We start from the raw sequence: 12,964 nt of genomic DNA, 5'->3' as shown, positions 1-12,964 counted from the left end.
AGAACTACTTAATGCATTATTACCGTAGGTCACTACAAAAAGATCACTTAAGAATTGTTCAACTAGTTCCCAAAAGGGAGGAGGAGGGAGTTGGGATCTCTTTTAAAGCAAGAAAGGAAGGGAGGTGGCTTTAAAGTCCACACTGAATCAGGTTAAAAGCACGTAACTTTATTCTTTAGTAGATATTGGGACCATGCTTTAAGAGCAGGGCAAAGCCTTCTTGCCTGAAGAAAAACAAAGCCAATAAATAAATAAATAATTAAAGTAACTCTTTTTTTTTTCCCTCTTGGAAAGGGAGGGACTTCAGAACCATCACGTGCCAAATGCCTCCTCCTCCTTGAAAAGCCCTCCAAGTCAGAAAAGCAAGCCTAAGAATAACGGCTTCTCTTAGGATGCTCAAAGTTCCTTGCAGCTGATTATTTTTCAGGAGGAGAATTAGACAAAAATAATACAAGTGGGAAATAAAGAGAATGACCTACTTTAGTGGGGGGGGGGGGGGGGAAGGAGCTCCGTGTGAGCGTTTTGATCTAATTGACGGTGTGGGGTTGCATGCCCAAATAAGGCGCTGTTGGTCGGGTCTGCGCGGGAAGAGGGCCTATCTTGAACTCGAGCGGGGAGAGGATAAAGCGAGGGCCCTGGAACTGAGTGGGCAGCGAACCCCAGCACACTGGCCCGGCTGGTGTTCGGGGGAAGTGCCCTAGGAGATTCCTTCTGGCCACAAAACCAAGTACGATGGCCAAGGACTGGCGGGGGCGCCTTCCTTTCCAGGGCTACTTGCTGGAATGTGCGAGGGACCGAGGGTCGTCTGAAACGGCTGCCGGGTGCTCAGCCCTGCGCCAGGCGCTGTACTAGGGGGATGTCAGGGAAAGGGTGACCTCCCGGGGGCGGGGCAGGGGCCCGCTCCCCTCCTCTGGGCCTCCCTCCGGGCGCCTCCACGCGGTGGCGGGAGGCCTGCGAGCCCAGGGCGTCCCGGTCACCGCGTCGGGCCTCGGCGGGCCCCGGGCCCCGGGCCCTTCCCCCCGCGCTGTCTCGGGGCCCCGCCGACTGCCAGGCCGCGGCCCCCGGCCCCCGGGGACGGTTTCGGTGCTTGTGTCTCCGTTCGGCGTCGGTTGCGGGAGCCTCACTGAAAGCCTCCCTGTTTGCTCGCGCGCGCGCCGCTCCAGCTTCTCCTTTTCTTGGATTCTCGCCTGTCTCCTCCCACAGAGGGAAAAAAAAAAAAAAGGTCACGTATGTTTGGAAAAATATGTAGGTCAGTGGAACATTTCCTGCACTGGTGCAAAAGGAGAGGAGGGCAGCGGGGGAGGGGAGGGAGAGGCCGCGCGGAGCTCCGAGGGCGCGCTCCCGGCCGCAGCCCCCACCCGCGCGCTGCTGCCCGGGGGGCGGGGGGCGGGGGGCGCTCAGCCGCAGCCTCTCCATCCTTGACCCATTTTCCCGGCCGGCTACGTTCTCCTCGGAAGCAGCGCGGATTATTCCTCCCCAGCAGCGCTCTCCCGCTTCTCCCCAACCCCAGGGGCCCGGCCGCCCCCGCTCCTCGGGCATCTCGGGGGTCGCAGCGCGGAGACGCGCCTGTGCCGGGGCTCGGAGTCCGCGCGCAGACCTGCCCCGCCGGGACGGCGTGGAGGGGACCGCCGTCGTGTGCTCCCCCCCCCCACGGGGCCGCGGGGTGGCAGCGGGCCCCGCGAGGGTCTGTCCCGGCCGCCCCCGGCGACAACTTGAACGGGACTTCGGCCGGCGGCCCCGCGCCCGCCCGCGGCCGCTCCCGGCCAGTTCACCTCCAAGCACGCACACCCGCCGCCCGCGCCCGCGCCCGCGCCCGCCGCCCGCCGCCCGCGCCAGCCCGACCCCGCGCCCCCGGCCGGGCCCCGACCCCGCGCCCCCCGCGGCCCGGCAGAGGCGCCTGCCGCCGCGCCGCCCAGGGGAGCCGGGGGTCCGGGGGCCGCAGCGTGCGAGTCCCAGGCCGGGGCGGGCCGAGGCCCCGCGTGCGCCCGGGAGAGACCCGGCAGCAGGAGCGGAGGGAAGGAGGAGGAGGCGAGGGAGGAGGAGGCGGCGGCGGGAGGCGGGAGGCGGGAGGAGGGCGGGGGAGGAGGAAGAGGCGGCGGCGGCTCTCCCCACCGGCTCTGCGTGCGGAAGAGTTTGCCGCGCGAGCAGCCGGCCTCCCGCAGGAGCCGAGGGACCCGCGCGCCGGCGGCCGGGCAGCAGCGGCCGCGCAGCTCCGAGACCCGGGGCCGCGGTGGCGGCGGCGGCGGCGGCGGCGGCGGCAGCGAGGGCAGCGCCTCCCGCCGCCGCCCGGGAGGAGCTCGCCGCGCCCGCTCGCCGCCTCGGCTCCCAGCGGCGGCGGCGGCGGCGGCGGCGGCGGGAGGCGCGTCTCCCCGGCCCAGTCCGCGCCCGGCCCCGCGGGGTCGCCCCGGCCAGCTCCGAGGTAAGGGGCCGCGCCCGGGGACGCGGGGGGCCCGCGGCGGGAGTCCGCGCGCGCGGGTTCGCGGGACCCGGTCACCTGCCAGCCGGCGCGGCGGACGCGCGGGGCCGCGGGGGGGGGGCGCTCAGGCGCGGGGCTGCGCGGCGCGGGGGTCGGGGGCGCGGGATGGGGTCCCCCCGCCCCCCGGGGCCCGCCGCCCGGGACGCCGCGGCCGGCAGGACTGCAGGGGCGGCCGGGCTGGTGTGCTCCGTGTGCGTCGCGCCGTAGGCAGCGGAGGACGAGGCACCCCGAACCTCAGCCTTTGGGGGAGCTCAGAGGGTGCCGTCGGGGTGGATAGAGGCCAAGCCGAGGTAGCAGCCTGGAGGGCCGCCCGTGCCCCCCCCCCCCCCCGAGCCCCACCGCTCGCCCCCTCGAAGAGGGGGAGCGGGGAAGCCCCGGAGAGTGCGGCGTGCGCGCCCCGGGCCCGCGATCCCCCGGGTCCCTGGGTCGGATTCGGCTCCGGGCCCGACCGGGAACCCAGCCTGCCCCCTGCACGTTTGGAGAACGCGTAGCCCGGCTCCTCGCTTCGCCTCGCCGCCGCTCCCCAGCTTGGATGCCAGCGCGCTGTTTTGATAGGAGGCGTGCCCCCTCCCCGGGGCCGCCGAGGAGCCCTACCTTTGACCTCTCCGTGGAGCTGCGCGGGGTCCTTCAGCAGGGGGAGCGGGGACAGGTGCCAGGGAGCTAAATTAAAAACCCCGCTCCTCTGCCTGCCGCTCCTTGACTGCTCAAGGTAAGAAAGTTTGTTTTCAGCCCTGTGATTCATAAATAATTAGTAACCAGCTTTGGAGATTAAGCAAGATGGAAACCTTAAAAATACACACACACTTCCAGAAAGTCTAAAAACTACCATGATTGTATCCGGGAGGCTTTAGTTCAAAAAGTTTAGAGCCCTGGGATTCAACAGGTGTTCAGAAGGGGTCCAAGAGGGGAGAGCTCTACGTGTTTGTCTTCAGTACCTGCTGCTTTGGTATAGTACCCCAAATTCATTAAATTGGTTGGCCTGTTTCTTTACAGGTAAAATATTGAGTAGCTGTTAACGTAATCAGCAGAGAGGAACTGGTCATTTGTGATCATTTAGAAACCAAACCTTCTTTTCCTTAATAGGAGGGTTTTCCCTGTTTGGACTTTCCAGATGATTGGCTCAAAAGCAGTTCCTGGCAAGATGTAGCCTTGTCCACGCCTCTGTCCTAAGACTAACTTAGTACCTGACCAGTGAATTGAACAACTGATTATGGCTTGCATGAAAGCAGAGATGCCCTTCTTCTTTCTGTCACAAAGATTTCCTTAAAGAGAAAGCTTAGCAAAAATAATCCCAAAATGTATTTTAAAATAGCCCCCAAATAAATATAGCGTTTAAAGGTGTTGTTCTGACTAGGGCCACTATTTTTTGCAAAAGCAGAAAATAAATTTTTAAAATCTGTGTTACATTACACAGCTAAGCCAGGACCCATAGAAGTATTGGCATTTCTCAGCAGTCTTCTTAAACTCTTCTTAAACACTTAGTTAGAAATAAAGTGTGCAACATAAAGACATTCAATACTTGTCTTCCATCTCCCAGAGCGATGCGGGAGTGTGGCTTAGAAGAATTGTAAATGTGCTGCTTTTAGCCATTTTCATCTTGGAAATCGATGCTTCTATTTATTTGCTGATCTGTCCCACTGTGTGCAACAGCAGAATTGGTTATATCCTTACTACTCCCCAGAGTGACTCCTGCGGAGGTGAGAGAAGGGACTTCATTCTGGAGGAAATACGTTATTAATAAAACGTTGCCCCCCAAAGAGTTTAACGTGCCAAGAAAAGAACCAAGTGTGGCTTTATTAATTAGTGTGATGAAAAAAATTCCCTGATATGATGAGAGTGTTCAGATGGTGACAAAGAATTCATCTCTGGGTAGAAAATAATGATTGTTTTTAAGCACATTTGGTTCTTTTAGGAGTTTGGGTCCTTTGTCAACTATTTCTGGCTGCCTAATAATGAAAATGATAAAAGTAATGAAAATGTTAAAAAAAAAAAACAATGACCCACATCATGTGATGCATGCCATTATTAAGTTGAATTTATCGTATTTTTTTAAACTATCTTAACTCTTGGTAGTCTTTATAGCTGGCTCTTCACCCTGCCACTTGTTTCAAGTTACAAATTAGTGATTTGTTCAGATTAAAATAACACTGTAGGGATCCCTGGGTGGCGCAGCGGTTTGGCGCCTGCCTTTGGCCCAGGGCGCGATCCTGGAGACCCGGGATCGAATCCCACATCAGGCTCCCGGTGCATGGAGCCTGCTTCTCCCTCTGCCTATGTCTCTGCCTCTCTCTCTTTCTCTCTCTGTGACTATCATAAATAAATAAAAATTTAAAAAAAAAATTTAAAAAAAAAAATAAATAAAAATAAAATAACACTGTATGCATATCTTTTTGATATGATCACCTGTATATGTTCATTTTTTTGAAGTCTTGCTTTTGAACCTTAAGAACCTGAAGAGCTAAAGTCCTTTTTCTTAACTGTTATTACTGCTATGTATCTTGTCCTTCACTTGAAAAGTCAGTTTCTCCATTGTGATCGGGACACTGATTGTCCCATGCGGATCCCATGTAAGCGGTGACATCTCTTTCCCAAGAGAGGTCAAATTACAAGGTGTTGAAAATAGCCCAGTGACTCAGTATTCTTGGCTGCTTTACGCCGATGGATTAATTGGCTGCATCATAGAAGCATCTAATTGAGTTTCACATTTAAATAGTGGAAATGATATTTGATGCATTATTTGCTTACACAAATGTTTCATTAGCATGTTCCTGATCATCATTCTATTTGTAGCAAAAATGGGAGGTCAGGGACTGCCACGTTCATATTCCCCACCGCATCTCAGCCCTGTGAGGCCTTGTTCATAATAGATGCTCAACAAAGAGTGTAGGAAGTGAGCAGAGTTGTCGATGAGAGTTATCCAGAGGTTAGAAATTCGTGAATGCTAATGGAGTACTTAACTATGAGTAACTCAAGTTTAAATCTGATGATGGTGAATAATACCTTACAGCACTAAGTAAGGACTTACTGAATGTGAACACTTATTAAAAAGAATTTCTAAATGCAGGCATTAGCTAAGGCACTACTGAATTTGCTCGCTGAATTCTTGGACATTGGCGACCACTTGGCCTTGTAAGCGAAGTCATCTTCTCGGCAAATTGCCTCCAAGATCACTTGAACTTCTATGGATCATAAAACAATGTGTGGTTTCCATCTGATGATGCAGAATAGAAAGGAGAGAGCTTAGCTTCTCCTTTCTGGTGGTGTGAAAAAAAGTGTATTAAAGAAGGTGAAGGTGCCAAAGATTGTGTCTCAAACTTCACAGTGCGTGTGATTTCCTGGGGACCTTCCTAAATGCACAGGCTTACTCAGCACATCTGGGTTGGGAGCCAATATTCTGCATTTCTCACAAGCTCCTGATGCTGTGAAACGCCAGCAAAGTTCTGGAATACACTTCATTCCGTTTAGCCTTTGTTTACTGAGCACCTACTACATGATAGGGCCAGGTAATAGGAAAATAAAGAACATGGATCCTCTCTGCCCTTAAGGAGCGGACAAGATACGGACGAGAGAGAGAGAGAGAGAGAGAGAGAGAGACTTTCTAGTATGAAAATGAGTTCCTGGACCAGAGAAGGGCCCAGGAAAGGAGATTTTCTGGTAGGGCTTCCACATTGCTGACCTTGACCTCTAGCTAGTCTCCTTTGAATGGAAAGCTTTGTGATTTTGCAGAATGTAAAACGTGGATATTGAAATCAGACAGACCCGACGTAGCAACTGGCACCCTGCTCGGCTACTGTGTGACTTGGAGCAACTTTTTTTATCTCTTTGAGCCTCAGTGCCCTGGTCAGAAAAATAGTGGGAATGCTGCTTACCTGGTCAAGGTGGGAGGATTCCCAGTAAAGGACACATGTTAAGCTTAACAAAAGTGATTGTTTTTATTACTGTCGATGGGAAAGAGGGGGCTGGTAGGCAAGAGAAAGAAGAGGTTCCTAAAATATTTTTCCATGTAGCTCACCAATTAGACACTCGATTTGGCTCACCAACAAAACCAAGGTGCGCAGTAGAGAACCAGGCTGGGGCTGGAGGGTGAGCAGCTGCATAAGTTAATCAGATGCAAGACGGAATTATCCAGAGCATGCACATCTCCACCCTTCTCCTGCAGTGCCCTGGCTTCTGTTCAGCCATGGTGATAACCCTTCAAGTGGCATATTTACCTGAGGCTGTTCCTGGTGCTTAGCCTGTAGTTTCCACAGTTCAAAACCAACTGGTGTTCGTGCAGTCAGTCACTCCTTAAAAATATGGTTCAGAGGGAAGGGCAAGTACTTTCCTCTCTGAGGGGCCTTGGTGCATTCCGTGGCAAGGCACTTTTAAGGAAGGATTGAACCATTAGTGAGTCTTTTCCAGGAGTTACCTGAAATTAGTGCTGGATGTCAGAAATCATCAGGCAGGCGTTTTATACTTGATGCTCTGAGAAGATCTCTATCGCTCTGATCTTCAGAGGGGTCATCTGGGTGACACAAAATACTCCAACATTGCTCTACTTTCATATATATATATGAAATATATATGAAATTCCATTTATTATTTGCAGAGGAGACTTTACTGCCACCATTCCCGCTCCGTGCCTCCCTGCCTAAAATAAACCTTGAAAACCAAGTTGTCAGAGAATGCCAATGGGCGTTTTATGTGTGGGGGAAAGAAAAGTAGAGGAAAGATTGGAGCCAAGGAAGCCCTTGGGGGGGGGGGGTGGAGGGGTAACAAGGGAGAGAAAAGAGGGCAGCAAGCATCCAGAATAGAGGTCAGAGCAGCGGCAGGGCCAGAGGGTGGGAGGTGGGAGCCAGGGACCCAACTTTGTGGACTGCTGCCTTGTGGAAGGCCATAGAGGATTTTGTTCCTGGGTCTTTGAGGGTTAGCCAGACTTCCAGTAGGCACAAGCCTAAAGGAAGGCAAGTGACAGAGCTGAGAAGCCTCATTCTTCCCTCTTCTGAACCAAAAATGGCACTGCACAATTTCACAAAGGGTATTTGGGCCCCTTGAAAGTCAAACTATGGGAGAACAGGAGAATATATTTTAAACTATTATTTTTCTGTTACAAAAGTATATTTAATTATTGGAAAACATAGAACAAAATGAAGAACATAAAGATTACCTGCAATCTCGAGGTGTATTTCCTTTTAGTCTTTTTTCTATGCATTACATATCTGTTTAATGTTAGATCTAAAAAATCTCAAGTGCCTGGCTGGCTGTCAGTTAGGTGTCTGACTTCTGCTCAGGTCATGATTTCAGGGGATCTAGCCCCCAAATCTGCCTCCTGCTCAGTGGGGAGTCTGCTCATCCCTCTCCCCCTTCCCAGTACCTCTCCTTCCCCACCCCCAAAGCGAATGCTCACTGTCTCTCAAATATTTTAAAAATATGATCTTGTAAAAAAAATATACATGATCTTGTAAATAATCAAATAATCTAGGCTATCTCTAGTAAAAAGATGCCCCTTGCAGCCTGTGCCCTGGTTGTGCCTGGCAGAAACCTGGTTTTGCTCCAGAGTCTACCGGGTTCCCACCTGTCTCAGGGCTAAATCCTGATTGGCCAAAGCTACCATGGCGGGCCAACTGTCCTCACCAGTGATGGCTCAGAGTGAGCATATGGACTTCGTCCTGACCAATAAAGCATGATGGTGGGCCACTGGGAAGCTTCTCGGGCCCTTCAAATGAGGCAAGGTGGGGGAGGCAGCCTTCTTCTCCTGGCAGTGCAGTACCTGCACGTGGGCAGCAGTCAGCCCCCAGAGCAGGCGAGGCCGGGTCCCAGCTGACCTGCCAAAGAATGTAAAGGTGAAGAATTGGCCCCCACAGTGCTCTTGACCTTCTGAATTAGGCAACAAGGAGTCTCTGCTTTGGGGTGTTTGGAAGATCCTGAAACTTTCCTGACCACTTAAAGCAGGTCAAGTTAGGTTTCTGTTAGTTGTAGCCAAAGGCATCCTAAGTGACATACCCCATAGCTCTCCACGCTTCTCAGGAGATGAGCCATCAGGGAGTAGTCTGCTAGTCATTTTCCCGTGCACTCATATATATACCCATATATGTAGAGTTTTTTTATAAACAGAACTTACTCCATGCATTTTACATGGGACTTTTTTGGGGTGTCATTTCTTACAGCCACTTTATTCTTTTTAAAGGCTACATAGTCATACTCAGAAGTACAATTTATTTAACCCATTGTTAAACATTTATTGTGCTGTTTCCACTTCCTTCCTATTCTAGTCTATGTCTTAACTTCCTTGTCTATATATTTTCAGGTACAGGCCAAGTTTTTCTAAGTCAAGCATGAGTAGGAGGAAATTCCTGAGTAAAGGGGCACACCTGTTGGTTGGCTAGATGTCACCAAATGGATGACTCTGATCGCAGTGTCCATGCCCCTTCCCACCTGCCCACCCATGTCTGAACCAGCACCATGAATTACCAGTCTCTTGAATCTCTTCTGTGTTTTCACATGCCTGACGTCATACCATTTGTACTCTTCCATTCTGGTTGTGTTTGCCTTACTCTAAACATAGGCATTGCCCTGTGTCATTAAACATTCCATGTAAACATAATTTTAATGGCTACATGATAGTTCATAATCATTTCTGGAGTGTGCCAGTGGTTTGTGAGGACACAAGAGAGAATAATTGAAATTGAGGCTCTCTGTGAAAACTGGGTAGACATCATCAACCTTGGAGTCATCTTGAAAGAGTCCTGAAAATGGTATTAGGAGACATACCCCTTCAGTGATCTGTTTTCAAGAAAACTCTGAGGACATGGCCTTCCAAACCCTCTCACCCAGTCAGATGGCAGGCTGCCCCAAGCATTTCTAAGAAGCTTTACTCTTTCTGGGATCTGTAGGGTTTATACCTTGACAGACATTCAGTCTCTGAATATACAGGAATCACTTAAATATTTTGTGAGAGGTACCAGGATAGCTCAGTCAGTTAAGCGTCCAACTCTTAGTTTCAGCTCAGGTTGTGATCTCAGGGTCATGAGATCGAGCCCTGCTCAGGCTCCACACTTAGCACAGGATCTGCTTGAGATTCTCTCTCCCTCTTCCTCTGTCTATGCCCCTCTTGCTCATGCTCTCTCTCTCTAAAATAAACAAATCTTTAAAAAAAAACAAATATTTTTTCATTGCCTGACACATAGCTGAAATGTAAGTTTGTTGTAGTCTTTCTAATTTTCCAGGCCTGCCAGAGAAGACAGGAAAGGAAATGGGATACGTGAAACTCATAAAAGATCTTCATCACATTTTTTTTTTCTCTCCTTAATTCAGAGAAGAAAATCTAACATCTCTAAGAAGTTCCCTGGGAATGGGATAATTCCATTTCCAGTCTGGGGCCTGATCATTAGTCCTCTCTGTGGGCCTGCAGTCCTTTTTGGGTAGTTTCACTAATAGCCCATCGCAGTGAGATTCAGATTTGTTGTCAGTGGGTAGAAAAGTCCAGTATTTTTTCGATTTCAGAGTGATATAGCTTCACTTTTCCCCTGTTCTGTTGTGCAAAGTTAAGAGCTCTTTAGAAATAGCACGATAGGTATACATATGGCAGAGTGATGCTCAGCCTGCCTGTTGACAGCCGTGGGGGGTGGCTGGAGAAGTGTTTCTGAGGAGGTGGGTGGAGGACAGGGAGGAGCCCATCCAAATTGCGCCTTTGCCACATCAACACTTTCCTTAGTGCCGTCTATGAAAGACGCGGCCTGCGGTGCAGTCGTTGCCGAAGATGCCTGTTTTCTGAAGATCATGACCTAATGAAACTGAGGAGAATTGTAAAACCCCGGTTTTGCTGTGTGCTGGGGGTTGGAGTGGGGGCAGGCGTGTCATGTGGAACGTTACCGAGAACGGGACCACCTCAAGATCCAGAACAGAGATCACTGCTGAGCTCACCAAGGCTTTCGTGGTCAGGGAGGATTTGATTTTTCTGGCTTCTCCTCCCTTCCCCTTCACAGCGATTGTCGGAGGGAGAGATGCCTGCACAGCAGATTTGCATGGCAGTTTTGAAGAGGTTTTATGATCTCTCAAGTTAGAGAACTTGTTTCTATTTCTAATCCTGTGTAGCCCTTGGCTGATGATCATCTCTTGGATTTATGGCTCAGGACAAACGGGTTTCATTTGAGGTAAGAAAGCTGCTTGTTTGGGAGCTGCTTCTGGGACTTTCCCACGCGCTTACACTCTCGGCCTCTGACTCTCAGCTCCCTATCCTGAGTGGTCAGGTGGCTGCAGTCCACCTGGTCCTGGGATGACAGGAGCACTTGTCACACTTGTCGCAGAAGTGCTTCTGGAATTGACGGCCTACTCCCACACATGAGGTTTACCAACCAGAGGAGCTGGAACTCGGTGTCTGCGGGTGGCAGGGAGAGACACAGCTCATAAAAAACCCTCCACCCGTAGACTTTTCTTCTTTACTTTCATCACCGCCACTTTTGGAGAGGTGTCTGGGGAAGCACAGAACCCCTTGATTTAGAGTTCTACGGGGCCTTGATGAACACAGCCCTCTCCCTTACTTTATACATCCCGTTCTTCCACCTTCTTTGCTGTCATTAACCACCACCCCCGCCAAGTGAGCCAACTCTTAGCTCCTGGCACCCTGCGTCCCCCACTTGATCTCGAGTGAGCCATGGGGTATGCCTTGACAGGGCCCCAGCTGCCACTCTGTGTCGGTCCGGTCTTGGACATGGACACCAGAATCTCTGCCCTTGTTCACATGTGTGTGTCACTCTCACAGCCAAGCCCAGGCTCAGGCTGTGTCCGTGAGCACCCCTGTATCCCTGGCACCCCATGGGGGGCAGGCGCATAAGTGTGCAAAACCTGCTGTGGAAGGGATGATGCAGGAACCTGTACCTGCTCCCTGCTGCCACACAACAGATGTGACCCCCTCAACAGTGTCTAAGGAAACATGATGACACCCGGCTCCCTCCTCAGGGCCTCAGAGCAACGTGTGTCTGCCTCCCCACCTGAGGACTGCTCCTCAGTGATCTTGGCCTCCGAGTTCTTTAAAAACCTGTTCCAGACACTCACCTGGGAGGTTTCCTGGCACTTGCTCCTCCTCAGCCAGGGCCTGCTGCGGTGGCCACACAACTCTGGGGGTGCCATCCATCCCCCCCCCCAAATCCATGTGCTGTGAAAGCAGCCAAGCTCAGCAGCCAGGTGCCTGGCTCTACTTTGTGCCACATGCGTTTGGATTCAGGCTGTTTGGTGTATGTGGAGTTATGCAGCAGGGAGAGTCACAGACTCTTCCAACTGTCCGGTGGGTTTCTTCTCTCTTTTATCTCCCGGGGACCGGGCGAGTGGCATTCTCTAAGCACACAATGGGACTGTTGTAGCTAACCCGCTCCGGAGACCTGCGGTGGCCCCTTACTGGCAAAGACCCGGGAAATAGTGGGGGTGCCTAACGAAAGAGACATCATGCTTAAATTTTTAAAAGAAGAACGGTTCCTTTTGTGTTCCCAGTTTCTGTGAAGTTGTGCTGTGTTTGCAGGAGTTAGCTGCTCCGCACGGGCAGCCGTTTAACCCCCTGCACAAGATCTCCTGTTTCTGCCTTGCCGTGTGTCTAAGTATGTTGCTCTGTTAGGCCGCGGAGTCGCATTTCTCGGTTTGTGCTGCTGGGGCTGGTATCATTAGGATGAACTTACTTGGGGCTATATTTGTGTTTTCTAGCAGCTCGGGTTTGGCGGCTCTTGTGTATACTGGAGCCTGTTTATATGAGATAGCTGTAAAAACACTCCGCCGCTTCCTCCGGTAGGGCAGCGTCGCCCTATGACCTGACTTTAAATCATAGTATGTGATGTGCCAGCAAGCATTTTAAATGGTTTGATGAAGACAGCTTGTGGCCTGTAGCAGGAAGCCCTGGCACCCTGACATGGTCGCCATGGCCAAGTGACCTTGGCAAGTCACAGACACCCCAAAACTGAGTCTCTTCAACTATAAAAGAGAGGTATTAATACTAAGCAGTGAAAATTGAGAGGAGAGACTGTCCCTTACAATGAAAAGTACTGCCACTATTTTTATCACTCACTGCTGGGACTAGCTCATCCTCAGACTCCCCACACAGCCACCATTTCCACCAGTAAATGCCAGCCTCAAGGTGATTTCTTTTTGAATGAAGTACCTGCTTTTTTCTGACAAAGTGCATGCTAGCAATTGAAGACACAATATATCCCAGCATTCTCTTGAAAGCTAACGTCATGGGAAAAAGTGAAATACTCAAACTATAGAAGCCAAACCCTTACAATGTCTTGGCCGATGCTTGGGGTTGCACACTTTGCTTTCAAAAGCTTTTGCCATTTACGGGAACAAAGTAGCCTGATAACCTTTTGTGTCTGAAAATTCAATCTAAATCTAATAGACTCCAGTTATTCCCATGGATTCTGAAATTTTATGGGATATATGGGGCGTCTCACTGTGATAAGTGTGACATGTGCTATTTCTTTTTTTTTTTTTTTTTAAATGTGCTATTTCTTACGACTTCTTGTT

At 51.1% G+C, this 12,964-nt stretch overlaps 1 protein-coding gene across 2 annotated transcripts in view; it reads left to right on the top strand.

Annotated features, from left to right (window-relative positions):
• The first annotated feature begins 2,337 nt into the window (after nucleotides 1–2,337).
• Nucleotides 2,338–12,964, top strand: part of NPAS2 (neuronal PAS domain protein 2) — a 158,326-nt gene continuing 147,699 nt past the window's right edge. Inside the window, exon 1 of one of the 2 annotated variants that reach the window (XM_077915017.1) lies at nucleotides 2,338–2,419. The gene's annotated coding sequence lies outside the window, so the exon portion shown is untranslated. Of the gene's footprint in view, nucleotides 2,420–2,926; nucleotides 3,186–12,964 lie in introns of those variants that run through there. The other variant, XM_077915016.1, reaches the window with a different exon arrangement.

Source organism: Canis aureus, chromosome 11 (genome assembly GCF_053574225.1).
Source record: "Canis aureus isolate CA01 chromosome 11, VMU_Caureus_v.1.0, whole genome shotgun sequence".
NCBI classification, from domain to species: Eukaryota; Metazoa; Chordata; class Mammalia; order Carnivora; family Canidae; genus Canis; species Canis aureus.
Note: the sequence above shows the minus strand (reverse complement) of the source record. Positions and strands in the feature narration are given on the sequence as shown.